Source organism: Schistocerca serialis, chromosome 4 (genome assembly GCF_023864345.2).
Source record: "Schistocerca serialis cubense isolate TAMUIC-IGC-003099 chromosome 4, iqSchSeri2.2, whole genome shotgun sequence".
Lineage (NCBI taxonomy): Eukaryota > Metazoa > Arthropoda > Insecta > Orthoptera > Acrididae > Schistocerca > Schistocerca serialis.
In genome coordinates this window covers 239,145,599-239,157,848 of record NC_064641.1, presented here as the reverse complement: position 1 = coordinate 239,157,848, position 12,250 = coordinate 239,145,599, and positions in this window count along the sequence as shown.

Below are 12,250 nucleotides of genomic sequence, written 5' to 3'. Positions count from 1 at the left end.
ATTGTTCTCCTTTGATTGTCGGGTCATAAACCTATTGTTCTCATTTGATTGACAAGACCTTGGCCTATTGTTCTGTTAAAAGGATCCTTCCTTTTGATTAACATGCACTTAACCTATTGTTCCCTCACCCCCTCTCCCCCACCCCACAGGAAACCTACTCTCCTCACTGCTACAGGTACACATACTGGTTTGAGTTATTGTAATAGCACCTCTCACCCATCAATTTGATTGAGTACTTAATTAAATTGATCAATTAATTGACCTCTCCTCTCCTGGTAAACACCCTCACCTCCTCTCCTCTCCCCCCTCCCCTCACCCAGAAAATGGTAGAATGTTCAAATTCTGTAGTAACCACAACCAACAGCGGGAACGCCTTGGGCTGTGGATCGGAGCCGCCAGGCGGGGAAGCCCCTGGCGGTGGAGCACGCACCACCGGGTAAACACAGGACGAGTCGGACGATAGACCGACGACAACTGACAACAACCGACCACGACCGACTATGAGCGACACAACAAGGAAGAGATAAACAACGGAGGCTTGTGGAAACCACAACACCAAATACCAAACGTAAATCCACTCGGAACCAGAGGCAGGCAAATGTCAACAACGAGCAACGACCAGAATGCAGTACCGCCGAGATAGAAACGAAATACAGAGCGAGTACCAGACTGGCTGGACTAGGGCAGAGCAGGTCCCTAAATACGAAACCGGAGAGAGCGGCTGTTGGCCGCTGCCTGCACGTGGCTTAGCGGTGGCGCCCTCGCTGCTCCCAGAAGGGGATGGTGTCAGTAGGTGGAGGAGGGTCCGAGGTTGTCGCCCATGAAGGAGTTTGGCAGGACCATGACCAGCCACGGTGTAGTGCGGTAGGTGCTTAGAAACAAGGTGAGGGCCCAGGTGGTGGCCGACGGCTCCACTGATTTCATCAGCTGCTGTTTGAAAGTGCAGACCATTCGTTCCGCCGCGCCATTGGATGAAGGATGGAAGGGGGGAGAGCGAATGTGTTTCATACCGTTAGCGGAGCAGAAGGTTTGGAATGAGGACGCCATGAATTGGGGCCCGTTATCTGTGACCAACGTCTGAGGAAGGCCTTCAATGGCCAACACCTGGGCCAAGGCAGTGAGGGCGGCATCAGAGATGGTGGACGCCATGCGAACCACATATGAGTATTTGGAATAGGCATCAATGATGAGGAGCCACATGGAGCCTAAGGAGGGGCCTGCAAAATCGATATGGATCCTGTCCCAGGGTTGGCTGGGTGTTGGCCGGGGCACGAAAGATTGTGGAGGACTAGCGTGATGACGCGCACACACTGTGCAACCACGGACCAGGTGCTCAATGTCTCCATCAATCCCTGGCCAATAGACATGTCGTCGAGCCAACGCCTTCATGGGAGACATGCCCCAGTGTCCGCGGTGTAATAAGTGCAGGACGCGGTGGCGTAAGTCCGGAGGGATGGTCACCCGATGGGCGTCCGAGTCCGTGGACAACAGGAGTACGTCCTCCATCACCGAAAGTCTGTGTGAGACGTGACGCCACGGGCTGAAGTCAGTTTCCAAACGTCGGGTAAGGTAGGGAGGCCAACCATGGGTCACATAGCGGAGGACTTGCCGCAGAATGGGGTCCCTGCGCGTGGAAGCGGCGATTTGCGTGGCTGTCAGAGGAAATCCGTCGAGAGTCTACCGGCGGGCAGAGTCTATGTGGAAGCACAGGACTTCCTGCTGGTCGAACGCCGGATCGGGTCCTGGTGGGAGATGTGACAAGGCATCTGCATTAGTGTGTTGACTGGTGGGCTTATAGCGGATGGTGTTAGTGTAATTACGCAAGAACAACGCCGAGCGCTGAAGACACTGAGCCGTCCGTTCTGGGAGGTGCGAATGGGGCCCGGAAAGCGACACTAAGGGCTTGTGATCAGTGAGGAGGGTGAACTGCGCCTCAAACAGGTAAATGTGAAATTTCTGAACTGCAAAAATAATGGCAAGAGCCTCCTTTTCGAACTGAGAGTAATTCCTTTGCGCAGGGGTTAACGTCTTGGTTGCATATGCCACAGGTTGTTCCGACCCATCCTCATTCCTATGTTCGAGGACTGCCCCAATCCCGTACGCTGAGGCATCGGCCGCCACCACCAAGGGACGATCCGGAGAGAAAGGCGTCAGGCAAGGGGGAGATTTCAGCATCGTCTTCAGGCGGGTGAAAGCCTCATCGCAGGCAGTAGTCCACGTTTAAGGTACCCCTTTGCGACGCAGGCGATTTAGGGGATGCGCGACGTGGGTGGCTTCGGGTAAGAACTTTAAGTAATAATTGACTCTCCCCAAAAATACCTGGAGTACGGATAAGTTTTGTGGATGGGGAAGGGCATCGATGGCTGCGACTTTGCGGTCCGAAGGGCGAATGCCATCTTTACTGAGACAATGTCCGAACTACTCCACTTCCGGTTGAAAGAAACTGCACTTCTCCAATCGACAACGTAAACCCACAGCCTGCAGGGCGTGAAATATGGTACTGAGGTTGCCCAGATGTTCCCCGCGCGTGCGCCCCGTGACTAAGATATCATCGAGGTAATTGACACAAGCTGGTATCGGTTGTGTAAGTTGCTCGAGAAACCGCTGGTAAATCGCAGGGACAGAGGAAACGCCAACCGGAAGACGCTTGTATTTATAGAGACCGAAAGGCGTGTTGATGACGACGATGGCCTGCGATTCCTCATCCAACGGAAATTGGTGATAGGCTTCTGCCAGATCAATCTTAGAAAAGTACTCGCCACCTGCCAATTTAGCGAGAAGGTCTTCCTGTCGAGGAATGGGATAAGTTTCGACCAAAGATGAGCGTTGACCGAGCCCCAAAGTCCCCAGAAAGCCGAAGCGATCCATTGGGTTTCTTGATGACCACTAAGGGCGTTGCCCAGGCACTCGATTGTACTGACTCGATAACCCCGCAGCTTGGAGCCGATCGAGTTCCTGCTTGATGGCCGCACGCACAGCAACCGGAATAGGCCCAGCCAGACAAAAGCGAGGCCGTGCGTTCGGCAGTAAAGTGATGTGTGCCTGGAAATCGGAAGCGCAGCCCAGGTCTGCCGAAAACAGAGAGGAAAAGGACGCGCACAGATCGTCTAGGTCCTGAAATGGAACTGTAGTTAAAACGAACTGCACTTCGTCTTGAATGGAAAAGCCAAACTGTGTAAACGCATCTAGTCCAAAAATGTCCGAAGCCGACGGGTGGTCCACCACAAATAGGGTAAGGGGCTGGGGAACGTTTTTGTAGATGGCCATGACAGAAAACTGCCCACGGAGAGGGATGGAACCGTCGCTGTAGGCGACCAACCTCCGAGAGGGTGGGGACAATTCTGGAGACCCCAGTCGCGCATGCGTCTTCAGATTGACCAAAGAAACTGTGGCCCCCGTATCGACCTGGAAACGGACGTCCTCGTTAAAGATGTGTAGGGTGAGGAATAACTTTAGATCCAATGTGTCGGTCCGAGGGGTGACTGCGTGTAAAGCATGGACGGCTTCCTGTTGGCCCGCAGGGGCGGGACGGGGGAGGGTCGAGCGGCTAAGACAGACAGATAGAAGGTGGCCCTCTTTCTCACAGAGCGAACAGGTCTTCCAGCGATGGGGACAGCCAGCTCGACTGTGGGCCGAGAAACACTGGGGCTACGACGGGAGGGGGCCACGCGGCCGACGTCGAGGGGCGACCGGCGGTTCGGACGCCATAGAGACGTCAGACAGCGAGGAATCTCGACGGCGGTGCCCTCTGGAGACTTCGCCCCATCGACGGCGATAAGGAGGGGAGCGGGAAGTGGACTCGACTGCTGCCACCTGGGGCCGCGCCATTAGACGTTCGTTCGCTGCTTGAGCAATTTTGAAGGAATGGGCAATATGCAGAATGTCTTCCAACGAGGGTTGACCAACTTTAACGCCGCAGTGCGGACTTCTGGATCGGGCGCCAGTTCAACGACTACATCGCGAATTAACGAATCTGCATATGACGCCTTGCACTGCTGATTGGTGCCCGTGAAGTTAAACTAGAGGCTGAGGCCTTGCAAATCCGTCACCCAGGAACGGTAGGTCTGACCCGGCTGCTTGCGGTATTGATGGAATTCCAAGCGAGATGAAACCACGTGGTATCGCTGGGAATAATACACTCCTGGAAATGGAAAAAAGAACACATTGACACCGGTGTGTCAGACCCACCATACTTGCTCCGGACACTGCGAGAGGGCTGTACAAGCAATGATCACACGCACGGCACAGCGGACACACCAGGAACCGCGGTGTTGGCCGTCGAATGGCGCTAGCTGCGCAGCATTTGTGCACCGCCGCCGTCAGTGTCAGCCAGTTTGCCGTGGCATACGGAGCTCCATCGCAGTCTTTAACACTGGTAGCATGCCGCGACAGCGTGGACGTGAACCGTATGTGCAGTTGACGGACTTTGAGCGAGGGCGTATAGTGGGCATGCGGGAGGCCGGGTGGACGTACCGCCGAATTGCTCAACACGTGGGGCGTAAGGTCTCCACAGTACATCGATGTTGTCGCCAGTGGTCGGCGGAAGGTGCACGTGCCCGTCGACCTAGGACCGGACCGCAGCGATGCACGGATGCACGCCAAGACTGTAGGATCCTACGCAGTGCCGTAGGGGACCGCACCGCCACTTCCCAGCAAATTAGGGACACTGTTGCTCCTGGGGTATCGGCGAGGACCATTCGCAACCGTCTCCATGAAGCTGGGCTACGGTCCCGCACACCGTTAGGCCGTCTTCCGCTCACGCCCCAACATCGTGCAGCCCGCCTCCAGTGGTGTCGCGACAGGCGTGAATGGAGGGACGAATGGAGACGTGTCTTCTTCAGCGATGAGAGTCGCTTCTGCCTTGGTGCCAATGATGGTCGTATGCGTGTTTGGCGCCGTGCAGGTGAGCGCCACAACCAGGACTGCATACGACCGAGGCACACAGGGCCAACACCCGGCATCATGGTGTGGGGAGCGATCTCCTACACTGGCCGTACACCACTGGTGATCGTCGAGGGGACACTGAATAGTGCACAGTACATCCAAACCGTCATCGAACCCATCGTTCTACCATTCCTAGACCGGCAAGGGAACTTGCTGTTCCAACAGGACAATGCACGTCCGCATGTATCCCGTGCCACCCAACGTGCTCTAGAAGGTGTAAGTCAACTACCCTGGCCAGCAAGATCTCCGGATCTGTCCCCCATTGAGCATGTTTGGGACTGGATGAAGCGTCGTCTCACGCGGTCTGCACGTCCAGCACGAACGCTGGTCCAACTGAGGCGCCAGGTGGAAATGGCATGGCAAGCCGTTCCACAGGACTACATCCAGCATCTCTACGATCGTCTCCATGGGAGAATAGCAGCCTGCATTGCTGCGAAAGGTGGATATACACTGTACTAGTGCCGACATTGTGCATGCTCTGTTGCCTGTGTCTATGTGCCTGTGGTTCTGTCAGTGTGATCATGTGATATATCTGACCCCAGGAATGTGTCAATAAAGTTTCCCCTTCCTGGGACAATGAATTCACGGTGTTCTTATTTCAATTTCCAGGAGTGTAGTTAGTTAGCAACACACAGATCTCGTGAAAGGAAAGAGCCACGGGGTCGGCCATCGGTGCCAACTTGCGGAGCAAGAAAAACGTGTCAGTGTCCGTGAAATGTTGCTTCAGACGATGCAGGTACATTCCCAATCCTCTTTTGCGTCGTTGAACGGTGGGAACGACGGCGGACGTGGGAACGTTTCTGAAAGAGGGGCACCTGGGGAAAGAGGTGGGAGGGAATCCCGCTTATTGACCCTGTCTGTGAGCAACTGCAGTTGGTCTGTAAGACCTCCAACTGCTGCTGCTGCTGTCGCATGTGCTGCTGCTGTTGCTCTAAGAGAGTGAGTAATTTCTCTTCCATACTCCTATATTCCCTTTACCTCGTCGCCAAATGTAATAACCACAACCAACAGCGGGAACGCATTGGGCTGCGGATCGGAAGCGCCAGGCGGGGAAGCCGCCAGCGGTGGAGCACGCACCACTGGGTAAACACAGGACGAGTCGGACGACAGACCAACGACAATTGACAACAACCGACGACGACCGACTATGTGCGACACAACAAGGAAGAGATAAACAACGGAGGCTTGTGGAAACCACAACACCAAACACCAAACGTAAATCCACTCGGAACCAGAGCCAGGCAAATGTCAACAACGAGCAACGACCAGAATGCAGTACCGCCGAGATAGAAACGAAATCCAGAGCGAGTACCAGACTGGCTGGACTAGGGCAGAGCAGGTCCCTTAATACGAAACCGGAGAGAGCGGCTATTGGCCGCTGTCTGCACGTGGCTTAGCGGTGGCGCCCTCACTGCGAGAGAACCGCTGCGCGGAATAGCCGCCGCAGAGGCGGGGCCCTCTATGGGCTGACCACGTCCATTTGTTGTGCCGCGTGTTCGACTACCGAGGCGGAAGATATTATAAATTCCATCAGGAATTAATCTAAGAAAATGGTGGGAGAAAAGGTCACTTGTGCTACCTCCACTAACCTAAGTCATCCACCCCACTTCTTCCTAGGAATTGGATGGAAAAAAGCTCAGCCTGTGCTGGATAGGAAGGAAATATCTTCATTTAAGCAACTAGAAGCAGTACCACCATCCAGTGTGTTCACCACGAGATCCGGAGTCCTACTGACCTTGTACACAGTGCCACCAACAGAGGGCAGTGTCCTTAATCCCATGAAATAATCCAAGATAGCTGTCTGGAGGGATAAATGGTGGGAAAAGGACTCAGCCTTTTCTGGGCTGCTGGACAGAGGAAGGAGTGTACTTTATGTATTTTTGGAGTAATTTATTTAGGGACAGATTTGACATAATATACTTATTACCCTGATACAAAAGACTCGCCCTGACATGCTTGGGCTCACAACACACAGTTTACAGACCAGCCAACTACTCGTAAATAATGTAGTACACTGATGTACAGACAAGCAAACAACTCGTAAAGTACCGAAATAATGCTGTACACAGCACACAGACATGCAATCAACTTGTAAATTGTCAAAATATAATGCATGTGTAACGCTATGTGAACACACTCATAACGATTAAGCAGCTGAAAATAATGCAGTGCACAAACACTCATTGCAGGTTAAAAACGCATTTGAACTATCATCGACTGAAATATATCAGAGGCTCCAACGCACACACATGGCAATGCCGCCATGAGCCACTGCTGCTGTTGGCAGCAGCCAGCAGGTGATAGTCATGTATACATTCAGAGTTCTTTGAGTGTTATACTGACATCACAGAACTCCAACACGTGCATGCACCACCCGCCGTCCCATCTATTTGACTGCACAGGATGCTACCGCACATGCTCTCAGGAGTCGGAATGCACCAGTGTCCCCTGTGAAGTGACGACAGACCATCAGCTGCCAAGCCACGCACAGGTGTCCGTTAGGGTCCCGCAATCATGAAGTGGTGGCATCCTGTCCATACTTGACACCTGAGAAATTCCTGTCAAAATACGTATTCACCTAGGCACCATTGTTGGCACAATGACACATAGGTGCAGTGAGGCTCCAGTGCTGCGAGAGATGTGTTTGCATAGCAGCTAAAAGGTTCTGAGTGTTATACCAATATCACATGTCTGTAAATAACATGCAAGTCCCCCCTCTGGCTGCCCTATAGAAATCTGTTCCAGAGTAACATTGAGCACTTTCTCCCTAGCAACCCTAATGAGACAGCCTGTTTGTCACTGAATTTACCCATCAAACTGCTGCTGCTACCAGTGAGGGAGCGCCATCAGCCATTGTTTTCTGCAGACGAGACTTTTAGTGGCAAAAGTATTTTGTACAGATCTCCATATTGCACTAACAGCTGAACCCTGCAAAAGTGGCATACAGATCGTCAAGTATGGAAAGACTCTCACTCAATTACACTGCTCTGCCACTGAGGACAGAAGCTTGAATATTAGAGTGTGAAACCGATCTCCAACCCGACAATATGTCATCGAGTACTGTGTCAGCGTGGTAAACATACAATATGTATCTTGTGCTATCCAGAATCGTCCCTTTTGCGTCATTCAAAAAGCTATCGACCGCCAGACGCTCGAACATGTATCGCAAAGACAGACAGCATAAGCACATGCACCATAGGACTGAATTACACTGCTCTGCCACTAGAGAACTGAAGATTAAATAATAGAATATGAAACTGATCTCCAACCCAACAACACATCACCGTGTACCATGCCGATGTAGTGAACATACTGTTCATGTTCTGCGCCATAAAAATCGCCCATTTTACATCATTCATACAGCTATCAACTGCCAGAAAGTCACACATATACCGCTAAGACAGACAGTACCATATATACTCCTCGCAGCACTAGACATTTTCCTGCAGCTGACGGTCACAACTCATCCACTGCCAATGTGTGACCAGACCCTCAGTGGACCGAAGTTACTCTCAGCACTGTTCTACAAATTAGGGTCGGCGCCCCTCAGCACAAACACGTTACTGTTTCTGGACCTGACCTGCTTGCTTGCTTGCGTTTCTACAAACATCTCCAGACTCTGGGGATTACAAGAACACATGTATTTTCACATGTTTTGCCAAGAATATTATACCAGTTACGTGATACTTCTCGATATGAAGTACATAGCAATATCATTTGCACAGAAGTACCACTCACGCAACATAATTCCGAAGATATAGACTGGGAATTATTTCTCTACAAACCCGAAACTTCAGCAATGGGGAGTGTGCTGTAAACCACTGAGTAACTAGAAACTCAACCCATCTGGAAGGACCTTTATGGAAGAACTCGAAAAAAAATACAGGAAACTGATATTTCCACGAATACCGTTGTCGGTGATATAACAGATTCCAAAGCATCCATATAATTTACAAAGTCAACTAAAGTGTTTCTCATGTCTAGAGAACCAGCAAATGTGTCTTCCAATTGTCTTTCACCTGCTATATGCACACATCACAATCGATGTTCCCTCAACAATAAAGGCGCGAAATATGCAGAAGCAGTCAACCAATCAATTTTCGTGGAAGGGAATAACAGTCCAGTGCAAACACACGTCCATATTGAATCTTCTTAAATTTCCACGCAATCACGAAAGCTGTCCAACACATACTAAGTATTAGTTCGCTATTCAGCCGTGTAGAGGACGCCACAGGTAAGTCAGCTACATTCCCACATCCCAACACGCCACTCCATTCGCACAGCTCCTACCGTTATCCGGAAACGTGAATCATTCCCGCCACAGGTCAGTGGCACTGCACGCCAAGCATGCATAGAAAGAATCGTCCTAGGGAAATAATCGGCTACATATATATTTCATCCCTATACTTACAGTTAAATAATATGAATGCGGTCTCAATTGGACGACATTCGAAAGAAAGAGGGGCGTAATCGTCTTACAAAACGCCAGATGTTTAAAAACACAACCATATTACCATTACAAGCGGTCTTGGTTCTACAGATGCTTGTAAGTATCCATGTTAAAAGCTATACTGGCTTTATAAATCGAGGTATGGCATTATCTCTGAAAGAAGTGGTTTTTCCAGACAAATACCATACACTGAATATAGGTGGTGATAGCCGGAGTGTATAGTTTCAGACCAACAGTGCCGCTGCACATCGCCGACCGTGCAACCTCGTAGTAAAATTACCGAAAGTGATTCGACTAAGGATCGTGGTATGAAACCGGTGTTAGCAGCTCAATCACGCCACCACCACTGGATATTTCTCCAGTATTTGTAACGCATTCTGTCTCGATGCCATGTCAATGGTTCGGTGATATATCGACTGTGTTATAGGCGATGGTTGATTGAGAAGGATCATAAACAGTAGATGGTGTGCTGATTGAGGTCGTAAGATCTCTGATCTCAAGTGCTAACCTATCCGCTAGATATGTTGTCTGGGATTTGGAATCATGTCACACCATTCAAGCACATACCTGCATTGGATCCTAAGGATAAGTCCTTTAATGATTAGAGCCACTAGTGATTCATATTTCTGGCACTATCTCGAAACGAGTCACCTTTCTCGAACCTATCTGCTACAGTAAAATTTCAATGTTGTTTTAGGTAGTCCCTATGCATCTTGCAACTACTGCCCTTTCTGCCAGAACTGAGTAGACCTCGGAGATATATCTACTACCTTCTGCAGCCTGTGCTGAAACAGGCTAAGCTGAGTTACTGTGAAAGAACTGTGTTTTGCCCATTCGATGGAAACAAAGCCCAATTCTGCAATACACGGTAGTATAACAGACAGTACAGGAAATGGGGAAGAACTTGGATTTTGCTACTGCATTGTGCTGCTTCTCCATACCACAAACAGGTATTACATACCGGTGACACTCAGGGCCCATTCATGTCTATCACCCCAACATTCTATCATAGTTATTCTGTACCATCTACCAGAGAAAAATTGCGAACTATAAAAGCTCCCCTAACTTCATCCATTGAGAACTCGATATGATTTTCACTGTGTCTCTCTCCTCCCATATATCGAAATTAAAGACCGTTTGTGTGCTGGCATCGAACACATGTGACGATCCTATTAAATGTACAGTTATTGATCCACTGCACAGAGCAGTGTAAAGGTGCATCACCTGTACTGAAGGAGGATGACTGTAGCTCATAAACTTTACAGTAAGTCAATGACACCATCCATGTGACCCTGTGTCGTTGTCTGAAACATTGTTTTCCTGTGCTGTAACTCTCATGGTACACTGCCATACATTTTGTTTTTTCTTCCACGGCTTCGAGGTCTGCATCAGGCTCCAAGCTGACGTTAATATGTTCTGATGCATTACCTCTCACAGAAAACTAGATGACACATAGTGAAAATCATGTTGTTACTGCAGCTACCACAATACACCACACACACTGGATGATATTAAATAAAAGACAGTTACAACATATTGAAACTGGAACAGTCTGGCGGCGTTGTGGAAAGTTTCCAAACTGCTGTCTGTAGGTGACTGTCGACGTCTACATTTAAACTCATCTTTCACAGTGACAGAACAGCTGGTGGCTCTGTGTTCCATTTCAACTGATTCCTCATACTGGAGCCATGTATGCGATCACTGTTCCAATGCCAGCAATCCCCAGAAGATGTTGCCCCTCCACCAAAACTCTTTCTCCAACTCAAACAAGTGATGTCAGCCAATCGTAATGTGGTAGCCAACAGCGTACCAGTGGACTGATGAGATGGAAAAGACACTGTCAGTGTACTGTAATAATAAGCATCACAGTTTATAGTGCAAACAATTTTGGCAATTTTACAATAATTTCAACACCAACCAATGATGCGACAGCATGTTTCCCAATTTCAGCATCATAGCTAAACCGTCCATTGCCTACTTTGTGAGTATCATTGCAAATTTAGATATATATGACCACGCAGTACGTCCATTAATTGTTAACTCTCGAACATATACATTACCAAAGTATACTAGACAGTTCCCTACATATTTCTAGCACCTCGAGCATCGTGCTTAATTTATGATCTATCTCTATGCGGATGGGAGTCACAGAGAATGCTTGCAGCCTTAGGATGAAATTAGAGACTGAACGATTCCCTCACTCTCTCTTTGACGAGCCCGCCCTGCAGCACCGTTACGGTGTAATCTGCATCTGAGCAAAAGTAGAGCACTACATTCCGCGTCTTATGAATGAATAGAGCTAGCAGAGTCCTCATCTCTCTAACTAGACAAGATTACTCCAGATGCGCCCGTGTTGAGATTAGCACCCATTATCAGTGAGTAACACATTTGAAAGTGTTGTGATGTCATATCAGAAGGTTAATAAGAACAAGAATGGGGGATTTTTATGCATGATGGAGCTCCAGGCAGTGGATTTCAAAGCATTTTACGTAAATCAACTTCGAGATCAATTTTAAAGTATTGTTCTAGTATTTGGGATCAGTACCGGGAGGGTATTGGTAAGAGAGAACAACAATTAATGCAATCCGAAGGCTATATGGTTCTGCAGTTAAAACAGGCTATAATGTTAGGTCGCTTGAGTTTCTGATCTATCAGTCATGTGGAATGCAGCGCTGTCAGTATTCCAATGTAAGAAATATATTTCCAGCGCATCACATACATCCTTCTGGCAGTTTTCTCTATGGTAAACTATGGTAACAAACTGTAAAACGAGAAAACTACTTCCTTAAAAGAGTGGCTCTGTGCGATACATGCACAATATCGCTTTCCAGAGATGTATATCGCCCACCGTTAACA